We start from the raw sequence: 22,249 nt of genomic DNA on the forward strand, positions 1-22,249 counted from the left end.
TCTCTGCTTCCATACTCTCCCTCATCCTGTTTCCCTACCTGGAATTTCATCTCCGCCCCTTACTTCTCTGAAGTATGTGTGTTTATGGACAAAATTAGTTCATGCCTTGGAGATTCAGAATGTCTTATCTGAAAACCACAGTGTATACTCAGGTTCCCTTTTCTCTGGTATCTTACTGCACTTACACTGAACATCACTCTGTTTTTTTCGGATTGTTTAGTCTGCTTTGTCTCCTTGACTGGATTATAGATCCCTCTATGGAAAAACCATAATTTATATAGTGTTTCCAGAATTGACACAAGATGCTGGGAACATTAGGGAATACCTAAGAAAATATTTTTCTTAATTGTTGTTTTTAATTTTTAAAAAGTAATTTTTAAAATATTGGGATACCTTTAGATTTATCAAAAAGTTGCAAAAATAGTACAGAGATTTTCCTTATGCTCCTCAAGCAATCTCAGTACCTAATGTTATCATTTTATGTTACCATGGCACATTTGCCAAACCTAAGAACCGACATGGTTCATTACTATTAACAATACTGCCATCTGTTTTCCACCAGATTTTTCATTAATGTCCTTTTTTTCTTCCAAGATCAAATCCAGAATTATGTTTTAGTCATTTTTTTTATAGTTTGATAATAAGAATATAAAAATATATCTTGGATCATATTGATGACCATATTATAACTAAGTCTTGGTGCCTGATTTTGATCACTACGCTTGAATTTACAATAATGACAATACTAATTTTATTGCCCCAAACTAATGAGTAAAAGAGTGGAAGTAAACGAATAGGAAAATGAAGCATTATCACTAAGTAAATGCCAAATGATGTCACTGCCTTAACAATGGCTGCAAAGAAACTAAAACAGAGAAAAACAGTCAGAAATTTATTTCTTTATTAATTGTACAATTTTTTTATCAACAACTTATCATGTATAAGCCCCTTACATCTCCTCTCTCTCTCTTTCCCATCCAGCTTACATTACATAAGACATGAGTATATTCATATCAAAAAGCAAAAGAAATTTCCCTAGCAATGACTTCCATATTTTACTTGCAAATGGTGGTTTTGCTTTCAGAAAAAAACAATATCATTAATTATAGTTCATTTTGTTAATTTTAATTTTATTGGATTTTCAGTCTTATTTGTATTTAATTTTTAAATTTATTTTTTTTCTTTTATAGCGGTACTAGGACTTTAACCATTAGTAATTTACATCTGGCTAAGAAATAGTATAAATTGACATAATTTTAGTTAGCTCAGATTGCATAATATTTTTTTCTTAAAAAGATCTCAAATTTGGAAAATAATATTAAGACATCAAATATATGCCTAATGTGGCATAATTAAGAACTAGGCATACTCTATGCTCAATAAACTTTTAAGATTGCTAACAATAGCAGGAAAATAGGACAAATAGCAAATTCATAGATTTCAGTTTGGTTTTCCATTTTAAAGGCTACTATTTGGAGAGGCTCTGCTTTGTTTAACTGTTAATATAGATGTTAGAATGACATGACAAGACAGAGGATTGCTTTGTCAGAATTCCCAAGTGGCCACACAGATAGACAGACTATTATAGGTATGACTTCCATGAATTCACCTTAGTTGAGTGTCTTGCCCTCCATTTCGCAGGCTCAGAAATCTGATTCATATGTGCATAGAGAGTAGGAGTGAGGTTCACTCTCTCTCTTTCTCTCTCTCTCTCTGAATAGTCTCTCGTCATAATGCCCTGTAGTTGATTTGTAATCAGAAGTTTGCTTTAAAGCACCTGGAACCAGATCCGAAAGAGTTTGTGATTCAAATGTCCAATGACATCATGCTTAAGTAACCTGACACATTCATTTCAATGACGAGCGTGCATCTAGTGGCAGAACCAACAGGACTAAAGCCTTGGTGAGGGCGCCTCTTCTCCTAGAGGCAGTTTGGAAAAACACTACTACCCTTTGCCTCTGTGATGGTTATTTTTCTTCTATCACTGGCTAATCTATCCTCCTCTCACCTCCCCTGACTGGCATACTTTGTCACTAATTCAATTAGCTTCATTATAGACTAAAAGTCATTATTTAAAATTCTTTCATTGAAGAATTAATTTTATAAACATTTATCTAGTACTTTTCACAGAGCAGAGACTAGACAAGGTGTGTAACAGACCTGGTTCCTATTCTCACAGAGTTCATCGTCTCCTGGGAGATACAAACAAGTGTTCAGGAGAGTAGCACACAGTGTAATGTGTGCTGTGATGGGAGTGAGAGATGCGGTGAGAGAAGCTAAGAGATGTTTGTAATAACAGATTTGAATCTTAATCTTCTCCCTGTGTGAGGTTACATCTAAACCGAAATATGAAAGTTGAGCAATTAACTAGTTAGAAGTGCATATGCTTATGTGGAATGTGCGTGAGTGTGTGTATAACAGAAAAGAAAGAGAGGAAGGTTTGGGAAGAAGAAAGAATAGCATGTCTCATGAGTGACACGCTATTGTAAACTAAAAGCAAGTGATTTCACATAGAGTGTTCTGACCCATTATGTGTTGATTTCATAGTTTGCTTCTCCATCTTCAAGAAAAGAACATTCCTCACTGCATGTGTGCAATTAATGCAGGAATGAAGGCTTATAATACTAAGTGGGTTCTCATTTTAGAAATGTCGCAGCTCACACCAAGCAGCTGTCACCTTCACTAAGCCAAATCCTCTACCAAGCAAGCAGCCTTTGGAATAAGCTTAACAGAAACATGGTATGTGCATTTTTTCATTGTTCTGTTCCCCGGCAAAAAGCCAGCCTTGGTAAGCTCTTGCTTACCACATCCGCATTGATTCCTGAGCAAGTATTTATTTTATTGTCTTTTATTTTAAGCAAAAAGACCATTACAGTATAGATTTCTTCATTTCAGATATGATTCCACTTAGCTTGGTAGACTATGAGGAATTAATAAAATCTTTAGGCAGAGTTTGCAGTAACCATGTCTAATACTGTGTCCATATTTTAGCCCTTGAAAAAGTAGGTAGATAGGGAAGTTAAGGTTTTCTGACTTTAAATGAACAATTTATGCCCCCAAAAGATACAGGAAATTACCATTGGCTAAACAAGATAAAATGTATCAGGTACAGTATATACCAGACTCTTAATATGTACATACTATATTAAATAAATTAATGAAAAACATTTTCTTACTATACACAGAGTAAAATGGAAACATTCTGATAATCATTCTGTGGTTCACAGACCCGTGTGGAAGAACACTTGTATGGCATTTCTAGATGGGGACTGACAGTTCATGATTTCTCTATGGAGAATACTCACCAAAAGTTCAAATAGATGGTATCCTTCCCCATTGTGACAGCTTCCCCCTTAGAAATACACCTTCTCTTTACCTGGTAGTAAAGAGTTGCTTATCTTATCATCTCCTAGTTTCCACGTATAACTAGAAAAGATGCTCAATAAAGAAGAGTTTTTTTTTAAGCCTCAATAAAGAAGTTTTTTCTTTGATTTTTTTTCTACTTTTATATCTCAATTTCCAATTTTCCACTCTCCTAGAATTCAGCTATCTGCCTCACAGTATCAAGTCCTGCAGTATAAGAGAGAAAAAATGGCATATATAAATGCACCTTAAGGAGAGTGTTCTGTCAGATCTTTTTGGTACTGAAGGTAAAGAACATGGAGAAAATGAAACAGAGATTTAGGCAGAGCATTATTAGATGCTTAATTGTAGTTGTCTACTTAATTCACGGATAAGCTCAAACAATACTAAAGCATCTCATTTATATATACATATATTATATATACACACACAGATATATGTATATGTGTATATATAAACATTCGTATATATGTATATATACATACATATGTGTATATGTGTGTGTGTGTGTGTGTGTGTGTGTGTGTGTAGAGAGAGAGACTTGAAATCTTTGAGCTGTCTTTAAAACTACAGCCAAAGAAAGTATTTTGAAGGAGAAACTGCCTCTGCTAAAATGAAGCCTTTGGACTACATAATTTTAAAACAGTTGAGCACCCAGGGGCTAAATCTAATAGACATAGTCAAAAAGAATAGTTTTGACAAGTTTGTAATTAGATATCCTGGACTCCAGGAGGTTGGCATCCCCCATTACTCTAGTCCATGAATGCTAGAGAGGGAAGAGTTATGCATGCATAGTAGTAGTTAGGCCATAGGCAAAAGACAATATTTCAACCAGTGTTCTTTTCCTTGACATTCATTTGCAGAAGATGACAAAGCAATAGAGTTCTGTCAAAGGCAAGAAGAGAGAGAGAGAGAGAGAGAGAGAGAGAGAGGGAGAGAGAGAGAGAGAGAGAGAGAGCGAGAGCTAGAAGAAGCTTCAGGAAAAAAAAATTTTTTGTAAAAAATTATGCCGTAAGACAGTGAATTGAAGGCAGAAATATCTACTATGTAGATTAAGATTACCCCAGTATTGAAATGTTTAAAATGAAGGTAATGATGCTTTTATGAGATAATGCATAAAAGTACATACTATAGTACCTGGTGAATCTTCGATTATGTCAGATATGGCAGCAACTTCTGCTGCAGTGATAGTCGATGCTGTTTTTATTGTCATATGCAGAATAATGTGCTCCCCACCCCACCGCCTCCGCAAAGAATCCCATGTCCTAATCTCTAGACTTTCTAAATGTTACTTCATATAGCAAAAGGGACTTTGCAGATTTCATTAAAATAAGGATCTTGAGATATAAAGATTACCCTGGATTTTCCAAGTTGGATCAATATAATCACAAGAGTGCTAAAAAAAGAGTAAGGGTCACTGAAGGAGATGTGATGATGAAAGCAGAGTTTGGAGTGATGCAGGGCCATGAGCCAAGGAGTGCAGGAAGCCTCTCAAAGGTGGAAAAGTCAAGGAAACAGATTTTTCCCTAAAGTCTCCAGAAGGAATGCAGCTCTGAGACCCATTTTAGAGTTTTGATCTCCAAAACTGTAAGAGAATAAATTTGTGTTGCTTTAAACCACTAAATTTGTGGTAATTTGTTACAGCAACCATAGGAAACTAATATATCACCCCTTTCATAAATAGGGGCAATCGCTAGAGGAGGTCACTGCTGACCATCTCTGTAATACTAAGACCACAGAGAAATAAAAAGGCAGCTTCTCAAATTTAAGGATCTCTTGCCTTACCTTTTCTAGCTCTTTTCTGCCTCTAAGTAGGTTGAATGAATAGCCACTAGGTTCCTCTTAAGTATAAGCTTCAGTAGAAGCTATCTTTATTCCCTGAGGGTAATAACTCTTCATTGGAAGTTTTGTGAAAATTCGTTTAGATAATACATGTATGTGATGTTACTTAAAACAATGTCTGGCCAAGAGTAAATGCCAATTATTATGAACCCTACTTATACGATATAAAATCCTGATGGTTGTCACTGAGACAAGTGACTAGACTGAATGAAGTCTAAAGGCTGTATATTTGTTGCACATGTCCATGGCATAAGTATTTTTCTATATGTCACTCATTTAGGTTTCATAACAAAATGGTATTATCTTCATCTTATGGGGAGAAAACTGAATCTCAGGGCATATAAATAACTTACCCAGAAGCGAGAGTGTCAAACCTAGAATTGAAATGTAGGTCATTTGGCTTTAACAGTAAGCTTCTTTCTGAGTCATTGCAAAGACTCTCAGTGCAACAAACCACTAGTCTCTTGAGCACTGATCCCATTTCTAATGCATGATATTTAAAAAGGTGGTAATGGACATGCAAAAGCTGGGAAACACTTTAACACGGAGAAAGCAGAAGACTGCAAGTAAGGAAAAGGGCTCTCATCAAAAACTAAATCAGCCTGTACCTTGATCTTGGACTTTCCAGCCTCCAGAACTGTGAGAAAATAAATTTCTGTTGTTTAAGTCTTCCAATCTCTTTGTGTTTTGTTATGGCAGCCCAGGCAGACTAAGACACTATACAATAGTGATGTCTCCTCTTTTCCTCTTGATATAGTTATTCTTGTTTTGTTTTGTTTTTTCAAATCTAGGTATTTCAATGTGTGTTCCTATAAATATAAAACAAAATCCTTCATTTCATTTCTAACATACATGCATTTATTTCACCAACATTTTTTGAGAGTAGAACCTGTATTGCATGATGAAGTTGCAAAATCAGGAAGGACAGACCACAGGTATTATGGTGGAGCTTCCAGCATAAAATGTAGGGTGTGTGTGTGTTTGTGTGCATATGCTTATGTATGTGTCCATGCATTTATGTGTGTGTGAGATGTGTGAGCAAGACATGAAGAAAAGAAAGAAAGGTGATGAGAGTAGCAGAATTAGCATTACAGATTGAACTGAATACAACTCTGTTTACTTCAGTCTTAGGGAAATACACAATGCTCTGGGGTGAAGCCAGTGAAAAGATGAGAACAAGGGATTTAGAGAAGATACTAAGTAGAAAGGACCATAAAGATGCCTCTGCTTTTCCAGACAATTTTCTTCTTAGACTAACACCTGATATTTTAGCTGGCTCCTGAAAAAGCCGCTTCCACTTTCTGATGCTTCAAATAGTTACTGCAACAGAACCAAGGGTCCTCCTCAATTCTGCTGTTTAGACTTGAAGCCCCATATATGAACAGTGATAATTTGAGTAACGACGCAGATCTGTGGGTACTTTAAAGAGAACCAATGAAAAGATTGAGCTATGGATTTTTCCTAGGAGTTAATCTTAACTTTGCAAATAACATGCTTGACTACTGGAAGGCATTAAAGGATTCTTTTTTTCCTTTTTTCCTAAACTACAGATTTTTGCTTTATCTTGAGAAAGGCCAAGTACAACTCTCACCAGATTTTCCAAACCTGTCTCATTCTTTCCATCTTTAATGCAATTCTGTAGATGTAATCTACCATCGCCTAATGCCAAGGTTCCTATTGTCAGCATCCACATTCCAATCATTCTCTCCAATGCCACAGATAGGATCTTGTGACTCCTTGTATAAAACTCTTCAGTGACTTTCCTTTGTACTCTGTATCAAGTCTTGTGTCTCCCTTCTAGCTATCATTTCATTTTTCTATTCTGCCATTCAGTATATAGTTTACGTTATTGACTATGATATATGTTTATTTATTTCCTCTTGTCTGTCTCCCTCATAAATTGCAAGCTCCACAAAGACAGGGATTTTGTCCATTTTATTTACTGCTATGCCACCAGAACCTAGAATAGTGCCTGAATATATAATAGGCACTTGATAAAGATTTTTTAATGGGTAAATTAGTAAATATGTTTTAAAAGAATAAATGAGTTAGAATTCCTATACTTATTGGCATGTTATTAAATATATTTTCTTCAGGTTTTGCTTCCATGAATTTCATAATTTCCAGAAGGCTCATATTGGCTCTTCACTACTATATTTAAACTACGACAAAAATAAATCTTTTCTACACACACACACACACACACACACACACACACACACACACAAAGTTGCCCCTTAACATCTCTTACCAACTCTATTTATTCTAAAGAATATTTTGATGTTACCAAAAGACTTGTGTGTTGATAATGGCTTCAATCAGGTGTTCTTTTTGTGTGCTGCAACCTCAACTATATGGGAGAGTGAGCTGAATTGTCAATAAATACAACTTAAAAAATAAAGAAATTAATACAGATTTTATACCTTTTAAAAATTATTTTTAAATGTTTAGTGCAGGTATCAGTCAGATAAGTTTTTTGAGGGTGTTTTGTTTCATTTTGTTGCCTATTAAATGCCTAAAAGAATTGAATTCATGGATGCAGATATAGGTTTATCTGTAAATGGATAAGTATGTCTGAAATACGTTTGAAGGAATTCTGGGTGGTAAAACCATGCATAGTTTTGTGAGGTCACCTTCCACTGTGGAGATGGAGATGAGAACTTTGTTTATTGATTATTTATAGTGTAATCCCAAGTGTATAGTATAGTCTCAAGTGTAATATATGTGTGTTCTGATTGCTTCATTTTCATGCAGTTTAGGTCCCACAAATCTGTAGGACTTGGCCCCAACCATTCATGTATCACTTATACACACTCACAGAGTATTATGAGTTATATGTGTATTCCATATACATAGATCTGCAGGTGTGCGACTTGGCCATATTGGAGACTAATTTATAGCCATTGAGAATCAAGTAACTGCCTTTGAAAAGAAGGCTATTAGCAATGAAAATTAAGAATAAAGGAAAGAACAGAGGTACCAATTATAAGCTAGTTGAGCTACTTAATATATGAAGCACATACTCTTTTTTTTAATTTTTTAATTTAAAATTTTTTTCTAGCTTTTTTGAAATATAAATGGCATATAACATTGTGTAAGTTTAACGTGTACAACATGATAATTTATTATACGTATATATTGTGAAATGATTACCACAAAGAGATGGGCAAAACATCCATTGCCTCACTCACACAATTACTTTTTGTGTGGTGGGATAAGATTCTTAAGATCTACTCTCTCAGTTTTCAAGTACACAATACAATGTTGTTAACTATAGTCACTGGGTCATGTATTAGATCCTGAGATATAACTTAGGAGCTTATTCGTTTTATAATTGGAAGTTTGTACACTTTGACCAAAATTTCCCAATTATCCCAACCTCCAGTCCTTGGTAACCACCAATATGCTTTCAGCTACTGTGAGTCTGGCTTTCTTAGATTCACATCTAAGTGAGATAACGGTATTTGTCTTTCTGCCTGATTTATTTTACTTAGCATAATGTCCTCCAGATTCACCCATGTTTCAAATAACAAGATTTCATTCCTTGTTAATGCTGAATAACATCTATAATATCTACACTACATTCTTTATCCATTCATCCTTTCATGGACTCTTAAGTTCTTTCCATGTCTTTTATAAATAACGCTTCAATGAACATGGGGATGCAGATATGAGATCCTGATTCAACTCCTTTAGATATATATCCAGATTCAATTCCTTTAGATATATATCCAGAAGTGAGAGTAGTTCTATTTTTAATTTTTTGAGGAAACTCTATACTCTTTTCCATAATCGATATAATCTATATCAATTGGAGGCATCACATTTCCTTATTTCAAACTATATTCACAAACAAAAGAATGAAACCGGACCTCTATTTTAGACCACTCAAAAATTAACTTGAAATAAAGTAAAGACTTAAATGTAAGACCTAAAATCATAAAACTCCTACAAGAAAACATAGGGAAAAAATTTTGACATTGGTCTAGGCAATGATTTTTTTTTAATATGACCCCAAAAGCACAAGCAACAAAAGCAAAAATGAACAACCAGGATTACATCAAATTAAAAATCTGTCTATGGCCATGCTACCCTGAATAAGCCTGATCCCGTCTGATCTCAGAAGCTAAGCCAGGTCAGGCCTGGTTATTACTTGGTTGGGAGACCACTTAGGAAAACCAGGTGCTGTAGGCATAAAAAATAAAAATAAAAATAAGGGATTGTAAACTGACAAGGTCCTTGCAATCTGTGAGGTCAACCAAGGGTTGTGTCACCTAAAAAATTAAAAATAAATAAAAATAAATAAATAAATAGCTTCTGTACAGCAAAGGGAACATTAGACAAAAATAGAAAAGCAACCTATAGAATGAGAGAACATATTTGCAAACTATATATAGAATATGAAGTAATAGCTAAAATATATAAGTAACTAATACAACTCAATACCAAAAATAAATAACCCACAAATAACCCAATTTAAATATTGGCAAAGGGCCTGAAAGCCATTTTTTTCCGAAGACATACAAGTCGTCAACAGGTACATGAACAGGTGCTCAACATCACTAGTCATCAAGGAAATGTAAATCACAATGAGCTAACACCCTACACCTGTTAGAATAGTTATTCTCAAAAGGATAAGAAATGGCAAGTGCTCGGGAGGATGTGGAGAAAAAGGAACCCATGTACACTGTCAGTGGGTACTCTTAAGTTTAGATACTTGATTCTAGAGGTTGGAGAGCAAAAGAAACATTTTTTTATAGTTTCTAGGTTATTTTTCTAAAAATGTCTCCTAATTGCTATTTTCTACTACCTCAGATGTGCATAGGAGTTTTCAGTTATACTATAAATATCAAGACTTCATGATTCTTGAGGTCATATTTCCTACTCCAGTTTTACAAGCAAAATAAAATCTAAACTATTAAGTAGAAGAAAATTCATTGGCTAATGGATGTTAAATTTCCAGAAGCATATCTAGCTTTAAGTTCAGTTTGAGTTGGTGTACAAATGATGTCATCAAGACACTCTTCTCAGACCTACAGCACACCAGAGTCCTCTCCAGAAAGCAAGAAGGAAAGCTCTTCTCTAAAAGTTCAAGCATAAGTCCGACAGAATTAAGTCATTGTAGCCAAAGAGATGCTATGCTCTGGGGGCAATGTGGGATAAGCATAACTCTCTAGCGGAAAATAAGTAATAGTTACCAAGAAAAGTGCTGAAGGGATGCTGGTTGGCAAAACCACCTTGCCATTCCTATGAAGTATAGGGAAGGAGATGACAAATATGCCTGATCTAATTGTTTTCAAACTTGGCTTTCTATTAGAATCACTGAGGATGATTTAAATGCATAGGCTGCCCATTTGAGCAACTTCTGCTTCAGCCATAATGGAATAACCTAGAACCACACTTATTCTCTCACTAAAACCAACTAGAAAACTGGACAAATATATGAAACAAAATAACTGTTTTCAAAAATGAGCAGTCAGAGAATGACTGTCTCCCTTAGAGAACATGGGGGTCTTAAGGTCATAAAAAGTTTAGTAGATGGGGATCAGCGGTTGTGGAAGCTGAGGTCTTTGGAATTTGCATCACAAAGATTTGGAAAAGAAGGAGGTACATTGGGAAAAAAGCTCCAGGAATCTACATATATAGTCTCTTGAGTCCCTTCTTAAATCATAAACCTTGTACACGTAGGTTGAGATTCTACCTAGTTGTCTAAAAAAAGACAACAATTTCCAGAATCATAAAGAATTGGAAGAAGTTGAATTCTGGCTGGACAGAAATGAGAGTGCTCACTCACTATCTGTGGCATTTAGTACGGACCCTGTACTAAAGAGTCACTCCTGATGTATAATTAAACAAGCACAAAGTGTTGGTAATGGAAGAAATAGCAGTTATTCTTAATTTAGACAGGACTTGACAGAATCCAAGAGCCAGCTTTTTTCTGCAAGATACAGGACCCAACTTTAAAATTTGAGAGAAAAAAATATTATTGATAATACTATTGATTAGAGAAAACTCCATTACATATTTGTGCTGTGTCAAATTTTACAGTTCTAGAAAGTGGCATTTCTTCCATTCTCCTAATTTAAAAAAAATATATTTTTCTACATTTAATTTAAATGCTCCCTTTCTTGCCCATGCCCATCTCAATAAATTATAATCATATTCTTCCTTTATTGTGTCTGTCATAAATGCCTTAAAGTCTCTCTGAGCATCTTTCTATCACCGAACAGAAAAAGGGTCATCTGTCCTCTGAACCATTTTATTGAAATGTCCTATGGCTTCCGAACCTTCATGAGTGCCTATGAGAATGTTTTAGTATCATAAAGTAGTAGCTTTTTACAGTACTCATACTTCTTAATTACTATGGGACAGTTACTGCATTGAGCACATGTGCACCTTATCACATTTAATATTAACATTCACCTGGGATGGGAAAGCTTATAAATACTCCTTCCTCCACTGAGGAAACTGAGGCGTAGAGAGCTAGTAAGCAGCAGCACTAAGAGCTTGACACAAGCAGTTTGTCTCCAGAAAACAAGTTCTTTAGCTCCACTACGGATTTGTAAGTACATATTTTGCCTCTTCTTGATTTGAAGCTCCTTGTAGACAAAGCCTGTGTCTTTCCATCTTTGTATGCCCTGCACCTAGCATAGTGTTTTGTCTGTAGTTGGTTATTGGCAGACATTTGTTGAATAAATAAATGCATGCATGCATGCGTGACAATTGTATCTTTTGAAAGGTAATGATGTTATGACTCATAACCAGATATAAATGATATCTATGAAGTACTAGGTATGTTATTGATGTATTTGGTGATTTTGTGTTTGGCTAAGTAACAGTTTTGTTGAATTGGTTTTGATATTTTTTAGATCATCTCTTTGTGTTCACATTGTGCTAGGAGTTTGAAGCAAAATATACATGTTCACACATAAAATAGGTTATGTTTTCAGAGCTGGCAAATTTAATGATCAATATTCTAATCATTAAGTATAAAATTCTTCAAGTAGAGTAAGATTTGGTTAATTGAGAGAGAAAAATAAACTAAAACCATTAAAAGGAAGCCTCAGCTTCTCTAGAAGGAAAAAAGCCAGTTCAAACGGAATAAGAAAAAGGATGAAAAGGATTACAGGCAAAACCATAAGCTTTGCAGGCTCAATGATTTTTTATTTGAGTTCATTTTCTTGCACTTAGTTTTCCTTCCTTTAAAACTAAAAATGAATAGAGAATGGCATGGTAATAATGAATTCGAGATTGTGAACTTTTCGATAAACCTACCATAAGGTTCAAACAGAGAAAACTAGGCATCTTTTGTGTAAAACCTAGAAGGGAAGAGTGGAAGGAGAGTGATGAATTATCCCAAATCCTTTTTATACCCCACCTCCCTCCATGGTCAGACTCCTTAACCCCACTCTTTGGTCTCTGGATGTCCCCAGGATGTCAGTCTCTGCAGAGAAGTGCAGCAAAGTAACAAATTACACCATACCATTAACAAAAGTTTAGCATGAAAGACACCAATTAAATACTACTGATCCACTTGTGATTTGAACAAATGTACAATAAACCATAAAAAAAACATTGTTTTTTTAGAGAAATAAATTTTATAACTCTGCATTTGTCTTTATTTTAGAAATCTGGGTTTGCACTTACAGTGTCTGTGTCAAAATTAGAAACACTAACAATTAAAAATTAAGAGACCTACATATCTAATTTTCTGTCTTAAAGATTAACTGGGAGGAAGAAGGGCCCAGCCTGGGAATTAAATGAGGTTGGTGCTTCGCTGCATCAAAGCGCTCAAGTGAGTCCAAGCAAAGCTTGTCCAAGAACCCTGTGCGAGTCATACTCAAGTTTAAAAGCCAAAATTGTTGGCAGAGGAGAAATATCCAGATTCTATTGATGTCTCCTTTTCAATGTCTCTCAAACTAATTTTTTTGCCTGGAATAATTATAATGGACCTAAATGGCTTTTTGGCTTCTGGTTTCTTGCTCCTGTGATTAACCTTTCACATTCCTACTAGAGTTATTTTCTAAAACACAAATATGAACATAACCGTTAGCTTTAAAATTTCTAATTCATCACTGTTGTCAAAAGGATAAAATCTAAACATTTCAATCCATTAGAGTATTTCAGTGCTTGGCTTCCCATAAGCAATTTCCCTCACTTTATTCTCACCAGAGTTTAACAGTGCATTCAAAAAGGCAGTCTCCCATATCTCCATGCCGGTTTTCACTATAGTATACCATATTGTTGTTGTGCTAACCCACAGAACTAATTGTATGTAAGTTAAGCCCCATGCAAGCAAAGGCTTCTACAACCACATACTGGGACCCTACCTAGAACCCCACCAAGACTGCCACCATCAAGCCATCTCCAGAATAGAAAGTGGTACACAAGGGGTTACAAAGAATACAGAAAAAAAAATGTAAAATATGTTCCTGAAACACAAATTTTAATCCATAGTAAATAAATGAGATGAGGTGTGGGGGCTAGATAGCAAGAGAAGAGAAGGGACAGACTTACTGTTATTTAGGGACCTGATAGAAATGGCCCCTAGTCATTCTTGCTCTTGTTAAAATTGTGTAAAGATTTCCTTTCCACCTAAATTAGTTTGATATTGGTTTCTGTCATTTTTAATCAAAAGACTGTAGGCAAAACAGGTTATGTTATGGAATTTGATTCAAAATCTTTTTGAAATTTAGGATATAAGATAAAACTTGAATGAAATTTCGAATTCACAGCAGACCACTCAAGCCTTCCTTTTCTCTCACAATAGAACCATTACTATATTGGGGATATTGTTTGAACATATTTTTTCCAGTTTTATTGAGGTATACTTGAAAAATAAAAATTAGATGTATTTAAGGTATATAAGGTGATGTTTTGATGTACATTGTGAAATGATTACCACAATTAAAAGCTAATTAACATATCCATCACCTCACATAGTAAACAATTACATAAGGTGAGGGGAGAACACAGCCAATTTCAAGTACATAATACAGTCACCGTGATGAACATTAGATCTCCAGAACGTATCCCGCATAACTGAATCTTCATAGTCTTTGATCAACATCCCCACTTCCCCGACCCTCTCAGTGACCATCTACTCTGCTTTTATGAGTTTGACTTTTTTAGATTCCACATATAAAAGATCATACAATATTTGTCTTCTGTTCTGTGTCTGGTTTATGTCATTTAGCATAATGACCTCCAGGATCATCTATGGCAAGATTTCCTTTTATGGCTGAGTGATATTCTCCTATGTTTATGTAAACCACACTTTATCCATTTATCCATTGATAGACACTGAGGTTGTTTCCATATTTTAGCTGTAGTAAATAATGCTACAATGAACATTAAAATGCAGATATCTCTTTGAGATACTGATTGCATTTTATTTAGATATTTATCCAGAAGTGTGATTGTTGGATCATATGGCAGTTCTATTTCTAATTTTTAAGAGACATTGTCAATCCTGTCTAACATATTTTAGTGAAACATTTTATGGAATACTTTTAATGACACATTGGGAAAATTGTTAATACTTCTTCTTGGCCAGTGATAAAATGGAAATTATGTATTAGTATTATTAAATTAGAATATTGAGTGAGTTTTTACAGTGATGGAATGAAATAGTGAAAATAGCTGGTGATGAAAAGTTCTAAAGTATCATTTGGTAATATTTTCATAGACTCTGCCTAAAATGAAATCGTTGATGTCTGAATTATTCTACTGAATCATGTAAGTTATACTCTATGCTGGCTATTTCCTATTATACATGAATCCTAACTCGATTTGCAATGCAAATAGAAATGGGAAATTATAATTGATTTCCTTTCTAGCTTTAGGAGGATCATTTGATTTCTGTCTTTTTTTTATCAACAAAATGAGGCTAATACTATCTTGGTTTGTACTGGTACTAAATAATTTTTAATGAATTTGAGTTTAAAATATATACCTTAACTCATTTTGAATGAAAAAAAAAATCATATTTATACTTATTTCTTTCATACTTTAATTGACAAAATAACTGGATAACAATATTAATATTCATTGCCAACCATTTTTATTATATTAGCATCATACATCTAAATGTCTTTTATATTTATAGAATTAAAAGCTTATTGGAAGTTATTTCACTCTGTAAGGGTATTATGTATTTATCATCTGAATCTTGCCCTCTGTGTCCTTCAGTCTTTGGCTGGAACTTTGTACTGATTCAATGGGTGGGGCCCAGAGTTGATTTGGAAAGTCTCCACCTGAAACCACTGGAGAGCTCAAAATTGGAAAATCGAGTAACACCAAACACTGTTCAGGGACATGGATATCCTAAATGCTAGAAAAGGAATCAAGAAAATAGTGAAACCAGAATGGCTAATAAATGGGTATAGGGAGCTGAAAGCCAGCAATCAGTATAGTGTCTGACACTAATTTTTCCATTCAACCAATAACTGCTGTTTGATATTGCCAGGCACTGTTCCATGCACTGAAGATAGAATAATGAACAAAATGGGAAAACTTACCCCTCTTTAGAGGCCATCATTAGTCAGTGAATAAATAAATGTCTATAGAAGAATGAATGAACAATGCACACTTGCAGAGTATCAAAGCACAGAGACTAAGTGCAAAAGTAGAAGAGAGTAAGAATGGAACAGAGATTCTGACTTTTGTCTTTTACGGGGCAATCTGAACATGCAAGCTGATTTGGAGCCTGATATAAAGGAACAGAAAGGTAGTAGATAGTTAGGATGAAATTTTGTCCCTACTTCTGGAAATAGGTGAGGTGATAAATAATTCAGCAGACAGAAATTTTTTCAGTTTTTCTCCTTCCTTTTGTTTTAACAAGATAGGTCTGAGGGGTCACCATCCCCTTGAATGAGTGGAATCCCTCATAGAAAATCACTGTAAGTCAGAGCCCTCTCAACATACCATACCAGATGGACTTTGTTTCTATTAGAGTTCAACAGTCTTCATGAGTACAAGTCATACTGACACATAAAACCCCTGCCTCTTAGAACATTCTGTTAACCTTCATGTTCTGTAGTCACTAATTTCACAATTGCTATAGTTTCACTTTTATAAAGCAGCGCATTCCTAGGAAACTGTGTTCACTCGCAGCTGGACAATCATATGTCAGCAGTCATAGGAACTAGGATCTCATGGCAATGAGTCTGGGTTAGGAGCTCCCAGTCAGCTATCTTCGTTAAACAGACTTCTGTCACTTTCTTATAATTAAAAGAAATCTCAGTTAGCCCACAGCTATGGGTAATAGGTAACCTTATAAGAGGGCAAAGAAGCTGTATGCAATTATAGCAAATGTTCTTAGTTACCTGAAGCTTATTTAAAACAACTGCCATTGTCTTTTTTTAGCTAAGCAATCAGGTAAAGCAAGAAAACTGCCATTTAGTTTTCTGTTGATCAGACTTCCAAATAATCCCAGAAGATTATAAAATTTAAAATTTTATTTGTATTTTTAAACTAATCTTTTTTTCTAATCAGGTATGAAAATAAACAAAATTTAACTTTAGAAAAATAGCTCATAAATCATCTAAGAAAAAGGAAAATCTTCACATATGCCCATTAAAACTTGTTTGAAACAAATAATTTATTTTATTTAAGAAAATTTTTACTTTAAAATATGCCATAACAATTTCAGCATTTTAATTCTTTGTGGATTTATCTGAAGTATTTATAATACCTGTGGGAAAATATTGTGAGAATTACCTTAAATAATTCATAAAATACAATTAAAATATGTTTTATTATGTGCCAGTTCACAATCCAGGTAACGAAATAAGAAAATATTTGCAATCACCATTTTTATACATGTATAAACAGTTTGTTATCCCCTCAAATCAAGCATGAAAATGATAGATTGAGAATTTAGCAATTATTCGTCTGTTCTCGTGCTCTTGTCTGTGGGCAATTTCCTTTTAGCTTTGTTTTAATCTACACTTATTTTTCTCTTTGATCTTTTTATTGGTAAATCATTCTATTATATAGATCTACTTTGGAATTAAAGGAATGATCTAAATAAAGGCATGTTTGTCAAGCTAGTCCTTTAAAAATCTTCACAACGGAGGCGAAAAGTGTAATTAGCCAATTCCTCCTCAGTGCATGCTTTATGAAGGATGGTTTCCTAACTGTATTGTAACTACACAGTTCGATTCTTCTGTGAAACTCATACTTGGAAACTGCCTTACACCCATGCAGGGGAGCTCTATGTAGAAATAGCAGTTAGAAGGGCAATCCCCTCTTTCTACGACCAGGACCGCACTTCATCATCCCCAGAGATATCCTAATACAGTGGCATGTAATTTAATACATAGTCTGCCATTTCAATGGAGCATATTTTACAAAAAAAAAAAATTTACTCCAATGAACATATATTAGGCATATTCTATGTGTAAAAGTTTCAGGCAGGGAGAAGCATAATCAATTTTGTGTTTTAAAAAGACTAGTCCAGCTATTGTGTAGAGACTGAGGGAAGTATGTGTAGACATAAGGGAGTATGACTTGCTATGATTGTGTACAAAGAGGAAACTAAGAGAGCTTAAGTGAGAATACATGGGACCCTCTTTCTCATACGCATAACTTTTCATGACTGATCCTTTCATTTAGCATGTGGCTCCTCAGAGACGGTTTTTCGTTACTTCTGGATTCCTAGCTGTGTTCCAGGTTGTTGAATTTGCTGGAAATCTAAGCATAGAAAAATTGATTCTTATAGTAAATTGATACTGTCAAGATAAACTTGTTTGCCCAAAGCTGGAAACCATTATGTGTTGATTGCTTACATATTTTTCTTTTCTTTAATGAATCATAATGCTCCCAGAAAAATTGTCTACAAATAAACTACCAATAAATAAAGTAACCATAATGATAATTTCTGACTGGAGTTCACAGGGGAGAATTAAATTCCCATAGTAGTTGCAAAATACCAATATTTTTTTATTTCTGCCTTCTAACATCTAAGGATTCAGTGATTGAAAAATAAAGCAAATTATTTCTAAAACTTCTAAAAGTAAATGAAGCAAGTTCAATGTTTTTTTTTTTATTTTCTTTTTTAGAGAAAAACTATCTTTCATTCAAACCTGACATTGTGTTCTTCATTATAATCCTTCTAATATTATGATGAGATTGTTATCTCTATAAATGTAGTTGGAACACATATTGAAAGTCCGGAGGTGTTTGAAAAGAAAATGCTGCAGAGTGGAAATTCATAACCTTTGATTACAAATTGCACAGTATCATTCATTAGAACAAAGGTTTTCTTTCATTATGGAAATGCAGGGATTTAATACAGGTAGAAAGTAATTTTGATGCCCAGAAATATAATACTCTGTGAATAAGCTTCATTTTCCCTGTAACAAGAAAATAATATACAATCTGTCCTTTGTCTTTATAAATAAAAACCCACTCACAGGCATGTGTCCAACCAGACCAAATACAGAAATGGAAATACTATATTTATTCCTGGAATTTTTTATATTTGGATCAGCATATGTTTATCTTTGAGTTACAACCTTTACAAATTGAAATTTGGCCCCACAGGAAATGGAGTACGCTTTATTTTGAGTTGAAAAACACTGCCTTAGTAGTTTCACCCAAAGTTTCAATTATTCTTTACTGGTGAAAAAATAATTAAAGTAAACAAATGAAGAACAGACTATACAATTATGTTTTAGATGGAAATTTGTATTTCCATATCCAAACCCTGCCTACCTCTCCTCATTCTCCACCCCCCAAAGAGATACTATCTCCTCAACTAGAGGCATCTGCTAAATAGTGATGCTTGTAATGGCATTAGCAAAAGAATGGAGTAATTAAAGTGAGTTCAAGTCTTGATTGTCCGTTACTTACTGTGGGGCTTTTATTCTTCCTAAACATTACTCTTTCCATCTTTGAGATGCAAATAATATAAAAATTAAATAAATGTGTACATGAAAATTCTTAGTAAATCTCAATTCATGAAGTTGAAGTAAGTCTTGTCACAATCATTTACTTTCTTTAATGAAAATTCTTTAACCAATTCTTTAACCAAAAAGTAAGTCACAAGTCTCAGTATACATGTCTTTCTGTACTTATACAAATGTTCACTAAGTAAAATTTCTAAGTCAAAATTATAAATATTTCTTATTTTACTAGACATTGTCAGATTTCCCTTTAAGACGTTGTGCTAATTTAAACTCTCAGAAACAATAAATGTCTTATCATATGACACAGACCTTTTGCTTCTGTGATAAATGAACAGTTAGCTCTCTGATTAAATTTCTGTAACTTTATTAATAATTTTGAGCATTGTCTTTTCTTCATTGATATTTAGGCATTTTATATATCATGGTTATTAGTCCTTTGGTTTCTAGTTATATTGAAATCAATATATGTCTTATATTTGGTGGACTTAGTAAGGCTTCATTACATTAAAGATTTATCTGCAATATTGTATATTCTTCTAAATCAATTCTAAAATAATATTGTTGATATTTTTATGAGTAGATTTCATTTCTAGATTAATATAGGGAACGTTAATATTTTTACAACTTTGAATCATCTGGCTCAAGAATGTCTAGTTTGGCTCAAATAAACTCATAAAAATTGAAAAATAAAAAAAATATGCCTAAGTCTTCATTAGTTTATAGTTTCTACAACTTATATAGTTTTTAAGTTCATTCTCAATAATTTTTTATGGTTTATTGTCATGATAAGTAGGATTTTTTAAATTAAATTTTATTAGTCACTAGACCAAAAAAAATTTTTTTAAAGTTCTATTTAATTTAAATTTATTTCATTGTTTTGGGTTTTCTAGTTGACTTCAAAATGATTATAGCATTTATTTAAATAGTCATAATACTATTGTCTATATTTGTTAGGAAATCCATAATATTAAATAGCACTGGTTATAAAAGATATTCTTAAGTTGATCTTGACTTTATTTGTAATGCTTTTAGAATATCATCATTAATCCTCAGCATCATATTGACCTTTGTATTTTACATGTATATTTAGTGTGTATATAAGTGTATGTGTGCATGCATAAAGATAAATTAATATTCAGTTAAGAAAGTATTACATAATCCTCACTTATTAAAGATTTTTATTAGGAGAAAATGTTGGGTTTTATCAAATGCCTCTTAAGGATGTATTTAAGGGATTATATGGTCTTTCTCCATTAATCTATTTTGATAGTTACAGTTATTGATATCCTAATACTGCAATATCTTTGCTATTTAAAAATAAGCTAAACTTGGCCATAATGAATTATTTTCACAATATATTCCTGAATTTGAGTTTTTTTCATTAATTGTGGTGCAATCAACATACTTCTCTCAATATACTTCTCTCATTTGGGTATGTTTGCTTTCTCAGGATTGGTATAAGTGTTACACTGCCTTTATAAAATAATTATGAATCTTCCTTTATTTTGTATTCTGAAATACCTTAAATATCATAGGAATTATGTGATTATTTAAGAATGTTTGGGATTTTTATCACTTCTTAAGTAAATTTTGGTAGTTTGTTTTCCTACTAAATCAATCATTTTATCTAGGTTTCCAAACATTTAATTTCCTCTGTAGCTGCAATTCATTCCCCTTTTTCAAACTACTTTCCCTATATTTGCTAGATTAGGCTAGCTAGTGGTTATTTATTTTATTATATTTTTATCTGTAGTTTTTATTTCTAACACTAATTTTCACTTTTAATGTTTACCTTTCTCTTTTCCATCAAGTCTTTTATAGAGAATATCTCTTATCTTTAACCTGACAAAAGGTGAGAAGCAGGATAAATTCAAGGAGCTCTTGTTGCTTTAGTAGAGTTGCAATTTTATCCATATTGAAGGAAAAAACATTTTTAGCAAGAATTTTCTAGAGATTAGTCTGATCCTCCTGGCTCCTACAGCCTCACCATAAAGGATATTATCAGTGAACTTTTTTCAGAATTTCATCCCCTACTTTCTTATTAATTTTACTGCTTTCTTGATGCCTAGAGTCTTTTTTGTGTTGATCCCTAACCTGACATTCTATCCCTGAATAAAATATAGGAATAGAAAACAAAGAATCCCCAGGAATATAAATTTGATTTTACTTGTGGCTTTTCTGAAAATCAAATATTCCTGTAATTTTGTGAGTAAGACCTAATTTCTCTTTTCTGAAATTCTTACTAGTTGTGTGACCTTGGATAAATCATTTAACCTCTTCGTACTTCAGTTTCCTCATCTGTAAATTGGAGAAATCATTGTATTACCTTGTAAGGTTATTAGGATGAACTGGTTAGTTAATATTGTTAACATGCTTAGAAGAGTGCCTAGCATATCACGGCATATAGTGAGCAGTATGCATATATTTCAGAAAACGTGATCACAGCGGATAGTAGCTAGAATAATTATGTAGGAATTGTTGTTGGCTCATCTCCTTCCCAATTCTGACACATCCTGAAGGTAGGGATTGTTGAGGAAAGGAGCCCAAAAATGGAAAACGCTACTGACTATCTAGGCATTTAAGACAGGCCATTCACTCTTGACCTATGGGCAATTACATCTGAAGCAAGCTGATCATCATGTAGCTGGCTACTTATAACCGATGAGAGCTATGTGCTCCTGTTGTGATTGGTGCCATTCAGGGGGTTGAGTGGGAACAAAACTTTCTCTCGAGATTCTATTTAAAAATAAAAAGTGAAACATTATTAAATCATTTTTGACAGTGCCATATGACTTTGTCCCTTCCCATCTGTTTGCTCGACAAAGACATTGAGATTAGAGCTAACCTCAGCACAGAACAAATCAGTTAAAAGTCCTCAGGCCCAGACAGTTTGCAGTTTGGGAGAGAGAAAGAGCCTTATTAGAAAGAATTCTGATTAAGGAATCTTGGTATTGAGCCTGGAAGAGAATAAAGTCATTTTTTGCCACATTTGCAGATGCTATTTGTGCAAAATGAGGGGGTGGGGTGCAGGATGGGGGGTGGGGAAAGTGAGGACTTTTTAATTTCAAATTGTTTAAAAAATGTTTAAAGAATGCATAAGACTAGGAACTTCAAGATCCTTTATTCAAATT

General features: G+C 33.8%; 1 protein-coding gene and 1 pseudogene across 1 annotated transcript in view; both read left to right on the top strand.

Moving 5' to 3' along the window:
• Positions 1-22,249, top strand: part of LINGO2 (leucine rich repeat and Ig domain containing 2) — a 291,549-nt gene that overhangs the window by 89,776 nt on the left and 179,524 nt on the right. The gene's annotated exons all lie outside the window — the stretch shown is intronic.
• On the top strand, positions 9,281-9,399 carry LOC112481251 (annotated as a pseudogene).

The sequence above is a fragment of the Pteropus alecto genome, unplaced genomic scaffold, assembly GCF_000325575.1.
Source record: "Pteropus alecto unplaced genomic scaffold, ASM32557v1 scaffold14, whole genome shotgun sequence".
Classification (NCBI taxonomy): Eukaryota; Metazoa; Chordata; class Mammalia; order Chiroptera; family Pteropodidae; genus Pteropus; species Pteropus alecto.